Source organism: Jaculus jaculus, chromosome 1, assembly GCF_020740685.1.
Source record: "Jaculus jaculus isolate mJacJac1 chromosome 1, mJacJac1.mat.Y.cur, whole genome shotgun sequence".
In the NCBI taxonomy this organism is placed as follows: domain Eukaryota; kingdom Metazoa; phylum Chordata; class Mammalia; order Rodentia; family Dipodidae; genus Jaculus; species Jaculus jaculus.
The window spans coordinates 99,963,205-99,974,240 of record NC_059102.1 but is presented as its reverse complement, the minus strand read 5'-3'; the positions used below and the strand labels follow the sequence as shown (position 1 = coordinate 99,974,240).

The window sequence follows — 11,036 nt, the reverse complement described above, 5'->3', positions numbered from 1 at the left end:
AGGCTAGAAAAAAAACAGCATCTTCAACAAATGGTGGTGGACAAACTGGATAACCATATACTGGAAATTGAAACTTGATTGACCCATGTCACCATGACAACAATCAAGTCTAGATGTATCAAAGAGATCAATATAACACCAGAAAGGCACACCAGGAAGAAAAGTTCATGATTTAGGAATGGGAAAAGACTTTCTGAACAAAACCCCAGTAGCACAGGATCTTAAGCAATCACTCAACCAATGGGATCTCATGAAGCTGAAAAGTTGCTTCACAAACAAACATACAATAAGCACAGCAAATAGATTACCCACAGAATGGGAGAAAATATTTGGTGAATATCCAACTGACAGAAGCCTAATTTCTAGAATCTACAAAGAACTCAAAAACTTAACCAATAAAAAGTCAAACAACCCACTCACAAAATGGGGCAAAGAACTTGACAGCCAGTTCACAGAAGATGAAATACAAATGGCAAACACACACTTAAAGAAATGTTCATCATCTGTAATCATCAGGAAAATGCAAATTAAAACAACTATGAGATTCTACCTTATCCCAGTAAGGATAGCAAACATGAAAAAATCAAATGAAAATAAATGCTGGCAAGGATGTGGAGAAATAGGAGCCTTCATCCACTGTTGTTGGGAATGTAAGATGGTACAACCACTATGGAAAGCAATATGGAGACTCCTAAAAAGCTGACTATAGAGTTACCAACAGACACAGTTATTCCTTTATTGGGCATGTACCTAAAAGCTCCATGCCTCAGCTCAGAGAGATTTGCTCAGCCATGTTTATAACTGCTTGATTCATAATAGCCAAGAGCTGGAATCAACCCAGATGTCCATTATTAGACGAATGGATAATTAAGATGTGGTATATCTGCATAATAGAATTCTACACAGAAGTAAGGAAAAACAACACAATGAAATTTGAAGATAAATGAACAAACCTGGCACAGATCATTCTCAGTAAACTCACCGGATCACAGAAAGATAAATTGCCGCATAGTCTCACTCATCTACAGCTTTCAGTGATCATTTCTATAGTTTGTTATTAGAGAAGTTTCTCTGTGTGGAGTATTGGAAACCATCAGGAGGAGGTGTAGCACTCTCTGAGAATGTAGCTAGCTCTTGGTGTTGCTTTGCTGTAACTGCCACTGGCCATATATGATTTTTCCTGCTCTTCTTCCAGGGAAGTGGAGGGCAAAGACACAGTCTGAATTATGAAAACAAATAAAACAAAACAAAACATCAACAACAATAACATTGACTTGTAGCCTTATTCATCATCAAGTGCCATCCCGGATCCTACCTTGATGGTTAACTGTGCATGGATTACTTTGCCTTTTGAACTACTATACTTATTTCATAGTGACAATTATACTTATTTCATAGTGAAAATCACATTTTGATAACAAATTCCTTGTTCATCATTATTGTTACTCAACTTCTGTGGCAAAATTAAACATGGATTAAATAAGGATGGCTAAAATGAATCATTTATGCCTTACAGTTAATTAATGTCTGCTGCAACACCTCATGCACTTGTAGAAACATGCTCCAATCCAAACTCAAGCCCTCATAATGTGTTAGCCATTCTGTAAGTTCTCTTTTCTGTCTACTCCCTCAAAAGTCCTATTGTCTAAAATTTTCCTCTATATCATAGTCAAGTGATGTCCTTTTCCTCACAAAATACTCATAAGGACAGTGGGTCACTAGTATCTGATTTTTTTAACGTTCCTACATTAAATTTAACTGTCGTTACAATTGTACCTCTAATTATGCTATCTTTTGCAAGTAAATGGATTAAGTTTTTATGATATCAACTCAATCCTTTCATATCTGAGCACCCTTGGGAGTATACACTGTTTTGTGTGATTATTTTTGCATTTAGAGAGTGGATAGGTACTTTTTACATATCTTTTTCATATGCATAAAGCAGCCATTAATCTCTGATCTCCATATACTCATCCTATTTCTATTCCTTCTTCAAGAAATGCCTTAAAAGATCTGTCTTGCCTTACTCTCTGGTCATCTTAAAACATTATGCATTCACTGTTTCATTCATTTCAGGGTATTTTGTTCTATAGTCTTTATTGCCAATGCATTTTCAATCTCCTTGACTCCTTGGCAGTATTTACAGATTTCCTCTTCAAGGAATAATTGACATCACTGACATTAAACCCTTTTGGCATCCTCACTCTTTTATTTCAATTTTGCAGACTCATTCTTGCCTACTCACCTCTTTATACCAAGTTTTCTGTTAAGCTAAATGTTCCCTTTCCAAATGTCTTGTGCTCTTTTATTAATACTCAATATGCAAATGAGTCATTACTTTATTTCTTTGGTTAACATTTCACAATCACTTGAAATATATTATGGGAACTTCAGTGCCACTTTGAACTCCTGGTAAGCAAAAGTATACCAAGGCCCAGCTCTTCTACTCCTAAAGTTTCTTCTCTAACCCTTTTCTAGATAATTAGCAACACCATACAGCCAGGTGTACAGCCTCAAGGTGCATTCTTCTTGTATAGTTCTATTTACTGTTCTTTTTGGGGGGGTTTTACTAATATAACTTCTAAGCCCATTAATTCACATAAGCATTTATTTCTGATTAATCAATTCTATCTGATCATTTGCCATCTCAAAAATCCAATATATATCCAATATATCAAGTAACTCCATTCTATTGCATGTTAAAAATTTCCAATGCCTTTGCAATGCCCTCAAAATAAACTCCAAGTCTACTATGTGTCCTAGAAAGTAGCACACGATACTTATCTGTGGTGAATACTTTTTGTATATTTTACCATAACTTTATTAAGATATGATTCATTTTCCACAGATTTCACCTACATAAAGTGTACAATTCAGTGATAGTATATTCACATATCAATTCAACCATCACCACAATCAATTTCACAACACATTGCTCACTACAAGAAAATAAAGCCCATACCTATTTCTTTATCAACCATCAAGCTACATTATTTTCATAATGACTCCAGAATTTTTTTTAAAGAAGCAAATGAAGTATGAATCTTACAGTGTTTTTTTGTGTTGTTGTTGTTTGTTTTGGGGTTTTGTTTGGTTGGTTTTTTTTCAACGTAGGGTTTCAATCTGCCCCTGGCTGACCTGGAATTAACTATGTAGTCTCAGGTGGCCTTAAACTCACTTCTTCCTCTGCCTCCGAGTGCTGGGATTAAAGGCTTCACCACCATGCCATGCTTACATTGTGTTTTATGAACTAAGTATTAATATATGATACTTTGGACTTTAATAATAAACATCACTGTAGCAATTGTGTTAATAATATAGTGTAAGTTTATCAGCATTTCAATATATTTTTAAAAGTTAGGGCTGGAGAGATGGCTTAGCGGTTAAGCGCTTGCCTGTGAAGCCTAAGGACCCCGGTTCGAGGCTCAGTTCCCCGGGTCCCACGTTAGCCAGATGCACAAGGGGGCGCAGCGTCTGGAGTTCGTTTGCAGAGGCTGGAAGCCCTGGCGCTCCCATTCTCTCTCTCCCTCTATCAGTCTTTCTCTCTGTGTCTGTTGCTCTCAAATAAATAAATAAATTTTAAAAAAAATTAAAAGTTACTTTATTCCAACAATAGAAAGTGATTTTTAATTCCATGGCTGAGGATGAAAATCATGACTTTATGCATGCTAGGTAAGCATTCTAACATTGAACTCTAACACCTTAGATTTCCTTAGATTTGGGAGGTCATATCACAATCTCAAGCTGACCTTGAAATAACTATGTCAACTAGATAAACTAGCTTCACATTCTCACTCCTCTGCCTTCCAAGTGCTGGGCTTACTAGTATGTCACCACTCTGGGATCTCTTAAGCACTTTTTATCCATTTATTCTCAAAATTTAAATTTCACTGGTTCCTTGAACTCCATATTCTTGTGTCTCCTCCCCTTTGCATCAAAAGTGACATCAAAAACTTGACTACCTAAAATCTTCTGAGATTTTTTTTTCCATTGCTGTATATTCAAAATACAAGGGGGATTACTTTTTTCTTTAACACAATTTCTTTCTCCTCAACCTTGTAGACACTGACCAGCTAGCATCTAATATGAGCCATCATATCAAGAACAACATCTAGCTTAAAACAGCTTATACACAGTGGTGGCTTATTTTTCTTAGCCCTGCAGTACATTAGCTTCAAGATAGGAATGAGTTCCTACTGAATTTTTTTACTTTTTTCTATGATATATATATGTGTATATATATATATATATATATATATATATATCTACATACATACATACATACATACATATATATATACATATATATATACATACATACATACATATACATATTATATATATTCTTTTTTAATGTTTATTATTATTACTATTAACAATATGTTTTGTATGGATACATCATGAGTTGGTACCTTCATTTCCCTCATCCCTGTCTCCATTCTGTTGGGGACACTCCTCAGTGAGGTTGCAGGTATTCCCCAAGGGGTTGTGATTTATGTATAGTGGGAGGTATTTTGGGGGAAGGGAATGCCTCTGAGCATGGTTCTTACAACCTTTCTGCCCTGTTGTGGTGAATCTCTTAATATTATTTAGAAGAATATATATATATATATATATATATATATATATATATATATATATATATATATATATATTTTATGCCCGTGAACCATTGTCATACTGGTATACATAATGGTATAATTGTAACAAATTTAACTTTACTATAGATAAGAAGAGAGGATTTCCCCTGCCTGGGACATTCTTTATTCTTCTATTTACCTCAATAATTTCAGCATATTTTTCAAATTAATTTCTTCCATTCGATTTCTCTCAAATAAAGTATGCCTTCCTTAGCATCATTAAACTCTTTCGGCCATTGTTTAATAATCATACTGTATGATATATGTTAATTTGGTAGCACTCATTATAGTAATTCTACATACCTTGGCATAAAATTAATTCCAATTTAAATAAATGTTTTCTTTTGGTAGGGAAGTAATCTTGTTACTCATATGTTCTTTCTTATACAATATTCTCTGCCTTCGTGATCAATATTTGAATTTTAAGAATTTATTTTATTATATTAAAACCTGTTATACTGAATTTCATTTCCCAAATAACTCTATGTTTGATATCTGTTTTGGTTTTGCTTGGAGCATCCAATAGATAGGGCCTTTTTTGTGCACTAAGAAAATCAACATCTACCTGATGACCTGGGTTCCATTCCCCAAGGCAAGTGTACCAAGTTGTATGTATCTGGACTGTCATTTGAAGTGGCAGGAGACCCTGATGTGCCCAATTTCTCTCTTTCTATATCTGTGTATTATCTATCTATATATCTCTTTTTCTTTTCCTTTTCAAGGTAGGGTCTAATTCCAGCCCAGGCTGACCTGGAATTCACTCTGTATAATCAGGGTGGCCTCAAACTCACGGTGATCCTCCTAACTCCACCTCCCATGTGCTGGGATTAAAGGCATGCACCCTGCTCTATCTATATATCTATCTATCATCTATCTAACAATCTATCATCTACCTATCTATCATCTATCTATCTATCTATCTATCTATCTATCTATCTATCTATCTCTTTATCTATCATTTCTGTATCTACCTGTCTGTCTTCCTTTCTTTATCCTTATAAATTATATATATATATATATATATATATATATAATATATATATATATATATATATATATATATATATATATATATATATAATTAAACTAAAAAACAGAAAATCAGGTTGGAAAGATGGTTTAGTAGTTAAGGTGCTTGTGTGCAAAGCCTAAGGATCCATGTTAGATTCCCTAGTATCCACATAAGTTAAATGCACAAGGTGGCACATGTGTCTGGAGTTTGCTTGCAGTGAATGGATGCCCTAATGCACCCATTCTTTTTCTCTCTCTATCTGCCTCTCTCTCTCAAATGAATAAATAAAAATTTGAAAAACAGAAAATAAACATCTGTAAGGGTTTATGCATGAAATGAAACTAAGATGGGTCCCAAAATACAACCTTTGATATCATTAACTTTGTTTTGATAATAATCATGGCTGTAATTCATTCCAAATATCTTTGTGCTGATCTACTTTTCCATTTAGTTAACCAGTCATGAGCTAGGAAAATCTTCACCCACAAAACATTCTGTGAAGAACAAAGTAACAAATGTTCCTAAAAACCTTTAATACACAAGAGTATGGGTGGTATAAGGAAAATATTGCAGGCCATAATTTCAATAATTGTCAAACATATAATATGGTCATCTTGTCTAAAATGATTGTGAATACAGGATAGCACTAAGTACATATTTACAAACAAGTATACACAACCTTATTCTCTCACAAAATTTATGCAAAATAGTTCAAAAATGAATTTTCCTTATCTGTACAAGAAATCTATCACCAGCCCCATCATTTTAACATCATGATGGTTCTTTATGGTTCTTTATTGACATGTTACAGCCAGCATCATTTGGACAGTCTTAATAAATAGAAATGTTGACTCTAGCATTAGATAAGTAGAGGAACTGTTGACCATAATAAAGTATAGTACAAGAGAATATTGAGAGTTTATGGGAGTTGGTTGGCAGTTTAAGGTAAGTGTGCTTATCTGATGTGGTCTTCCTTTTTGTCCTTGAAATGCTGTGCACACATCATTTGGAAAATAAGACCTTGCACCATAGAATGGGCAAAAAAATTATTTATAAAGAGTGTGTCTGAGTATTTATTGGTAAATGCTATATAATAATAGTGTCACCTTCTTCTAGTATGTTGCAAATCAGCTGGAAAGGAAATCCATTTATCCCTGCTTTGTTTTGAAGTTACACTCATTACATAAAATAACTGTGTACTGGTACTGAATATTTATGTACCTGTACTAAGTATGCACATATAAGTAATAAACTAAAAAAAAAAGACCTCTTACTTAGTAGATACTCTACAAATAGAGTCTTCCTTACTGCTGAAGCATCTCTGACTAAGTTCCGTTTCTACTATGTGTCCCAGATCTTCATAACTAAGTCAGTTTGAAAAACATATTGGGCACTACTGCCCTAGGGCAAAGGGAAGAGTGCAAGACATTATGTTGCACCATGTCACACAGCAGGCAATTTAAGATTCCAGGTTCTGAAATCTATCTCTCAAAATAGTTCCCAGAATAGATATAGGATGTTTATTTCAAGAAATTCAGAACCAATTTTTCATGCTATTGCATTCATTTTCACAGAGTACTCATAAGACATGAAAAGGTCAAATAAAATGTCTTACATTTTTTATATGTAGATCTCATAAATGGCTCATTCAAATATATAATACTGATAGTTCCCAAACATCTTGATGCCATGGTTGTGTTATGTAGTCTAACTTAATGAATTAGCTAATTTCTTAGTGAAGAGTGCAATAATTACTTCCTGTTTTTCCATTCTTAGTGCAGTTGGAAAACTCAGTGATTTATATTACATGTATTCACACTCATATTGCCTAGGGTCTTTGTTAAGCTTTCAATCCAAATAAACTACACAGATTCTCTAAGAATTGTCATTGCCAAGTTTAGATCACTTTTATTCTTATAATTTATTTCTCAGAGTGCTTGGATTAAAAATTCCAACTTTTACAAATTAGAAACGATGCATGGGAATTCCTTTGTAACAAATCGGATGAGGACAACAGTAAGCTGAAATGCTGAGGATCAATACTTAAAAGAATAATCAAGGAAGCTTACTAAGAACTAATGCAACACCACTCTTGGAAAGATCAAGTTCCTTTCACATTAAAACACTTACTCTTCAGGAAAACAGTTTCTGCTAATTCAACAATTCTGACTTTTGTTCTCAATCAATTTAAGTAACTGGTCAAGTAAATTGACATGAAATAAAACATGGATGCTCACATTTTGTGGACTATATACTGTTATCTTATGAACATACATATTATACAGATGATCAAATTCCTAAAATATCTAGAACATATTTGTTATTCACCAAATCATTTTTATTTTTTGCTATGTTATCCTCCAAATATATACCAAAGTAATGAGGGGTTGTATTCCAGACCACCTCAATAGAGTGAATATTGTACCTATGTGAACCTCATGAAACTGAATTTCCTAATTAGTATGAAATTATTATCAAACTGCATTGTATGTATACAAACCATGCAATAACATTATGTCTAAAGAACAATGTGTATATTTTATCTAAATTAAACTGTACTGCCAAAAGTATTAATGATTATCTAAGCCTTCAGTAAGACTTGGTCTTTTGTTGGTGGAGGACACTTTTGTCATATTGATACTACTGACCATTGAAGGTGGTGATTTCTAACATTTGGGGTGAATGTGAGAGTTTCTTGTAGCCACCAATGAGGTTTGTTGTACTGACTGATGTCGCTTTCTTTTTCAGTGACTGAGCAAAGAATCAGGAAGGCACATTCAGGATATTGTCCAGTCCTCAAAAGAATAAACGTGGGCTTTTTTAGAGGACTGACTGCATCACAGGTTTTGCTGCATGTGTGTAATTTTCTCATCTCTTTGCCAGTGTGCATGTGAGCATTTGTGGTGTGTGTACATGCACTGTATGCAGATAATTGTTTTATACACGAGCCTCTTGTGCATGTGACGCACTTACTCTAACAAGACTGCATCTCCAAAAGGTTCTATCATCTTCCCAAACAGCACTATCAGCTAGGAACCAAGTGTTCAAACACAGGAGCCCAAGAGGGACTTTCTCCATGCGAATCACAGAATTTTCTTATGAGAAAATCAGACTCAGGACAAAAGTTGCAAGGTGTAGAACACTAGGCTGGACAGTTTCAACCATTCATCAGAGTAAAGCTCTTTTTTCCTAATATTTCTACCCTGAATTTTTTTGTGTGTGTGTGCGAAAGAATAGTATGACAATGTCAGAAATAACCTCTAAATCTTAACAAATGGTTGTCTTCCTTGAAATTTGTAATATATTAATCCTGCTATCTCTCTGTATTTTATTTTTTTTGTTTGACACTGTATTTCCAATATCTCTGAAAAATAACTATACTCCTTGGTAAATTAAATTTTCTTTCAAAAAATAAGAAATACTGGAAGGAAGAAATAAAGAAAGAATGAAAGAAATAAGTTATAAGTTATAGCTGTGATAATATGTTGGCAAAATTTTTTCAGACAGCAAAAAACAATTTTATCTATATTTTCGATGTGCTTATTCATTTAGAATCTTAGTATAATGTGCCATACATATTTTCTTTCAGGAATACATTCTATTCAATTAAAAATTTACATTAAAATGTTTTTGAATTATGTACAAATGAAAGTATGAATATGAATCTTCCATGTGTATAGTTATCAGAAATGATACTTACAGGAAAACAAATAGGATGAGAATGGTCTGGCTGTAGACAGCTATGGAGAGCTTATAACTTTTCTTCCGCTGCTAGGCATTTGTGCCATTCCCCAGTTATTCCTTGATCAAACTGACAAGGGCGGCAAAGCAGGGCCATTTTAACTCTAAAATACTCTAAAATCATCCTCTCCTAGACTATGTGTGAACATCCAGTTCCAAGGATTTTCAGAAATGAGATAAATAAACATACCCAGAAATGAGATAAACAAATATAAGTATGTTGTATGATTTTTAAATTACTAAATTGTAATTAATTCATTTGCAAACAATGATATATTGAGAAAGAAGAATATCTACTAATACAAATGCCACATTAAGAAGATAACATTTAAAAAATATTGTATATTTATTTGATTTTTTCTAAGATAGAATTAACCATAAGAAAATAAATGACCATGATTGAAAATTTAGAATGATCTTTTACTTTTTTTCATTTAAAAAAAATTTAGTTTTAGTGTTCATCCTTATTTGTTCTTTAAGTAGAATCTGCAGTCTTTTAGTCAATAGTAAATAACCATGTTAACAACCCTCATCAACTTGTAAAGAGATCATTTTATCTCAAAATCTAGAAAACATGGTATAATTTAACTATGTCTTACTGAAGGCAAATATATATGTGCTCATTTTCTTTAGATGTTTTATTATGTCTTATTAACTTTATTTTATTTTATTTTTCTTTATTTATTTGAGAGAGAAAGAATGAGGAAAACAAAGACAGAGAGAGAGAGAGAGAAAATGGGCATGCCAGGGATTCTAGCCCCTGCAACTGAACTCCAGATGCATGCACCACCTTGTGCATATGGCTTACGTGGGTACTAGGGAATTGAATGGAGGTCCTTTGGCTTTGCAGGCAAGCACCTTAACTGCTAAGCCATTTTTCCAGACAATAATATCAATTTCTATGGAAAATATTGATCCAGTCACAAATGCCATATTTCTGTGTGTGTGTGTGTGTGTGTGTGTGTGTGTGTGTGTGTGTGTGTGTTTATGCATGTGGTGTCCATGACTGTGTGTTTTCAAGTGTGTATGTTCATGGATATGTATGGGTCAGAAGTCAATATTTGGAATTTCCCTCAATCATGCTCCACATCAATTTTTGAGCTAGTCAATCTGGTACTCTCCAGTTAGGCCAGACTAGATAACCTATAAGCCCTGTGATTCTCTGGCTGTTCCTCTTCAGCAATGGGATTATAGGAATACTCCAGTTCACTCATCATTTTATGTGGGTTCTATGGATACAAGCCAAAGTCCCCATTTTCCCCAGTAAGCCTTCTGTATAGTATTATAGTATTTTTCTCCAAATTTACAATTTAGCACTATGGAAAATTCACTGATAATTCCTTTCCCTGAACACTCAATCACTTGTTAGGTGCTAAGAAATTCATATAGATCTAGTCAATATATTTTTAATATATCAATTTTTGAGATACAGAATAGAGAGGGGAAAAGACAGTAGAGAGAGACATAGATCAATTCAACATTTAAAAAAAATATTTTATTTTTTGAGAGATATAGATCTTTCACTTCCTTGGTTAATGTTATTCCAAGGTATTTTTTTGTTGTTGTTGCTATTGAAAATGGGACTATGTCCCTTATTTCTTTCTCTGTATCTTTGTCATTTGCATATTGAAATGCTACTGATT

General features: G+C 33.6%; 1 non-coding gene across 1 annotated transcript; it reads left to right on the top strand.

Annotated features, from left to right (window-relative positions):
- Positions 1–1,018: 1,018 nt before the first annotated feature.
- On the top strand, positions 1,019–1,225 carry LOC123458058. The gene has a single exon (XR_006635373.1). It is a non-coding gene; the product is annotated as a small nucleolar RNA U3 (small nucleolar RNA).
- Positions 1,226–11,036: the final 9,811 nt, after the last annotated feature.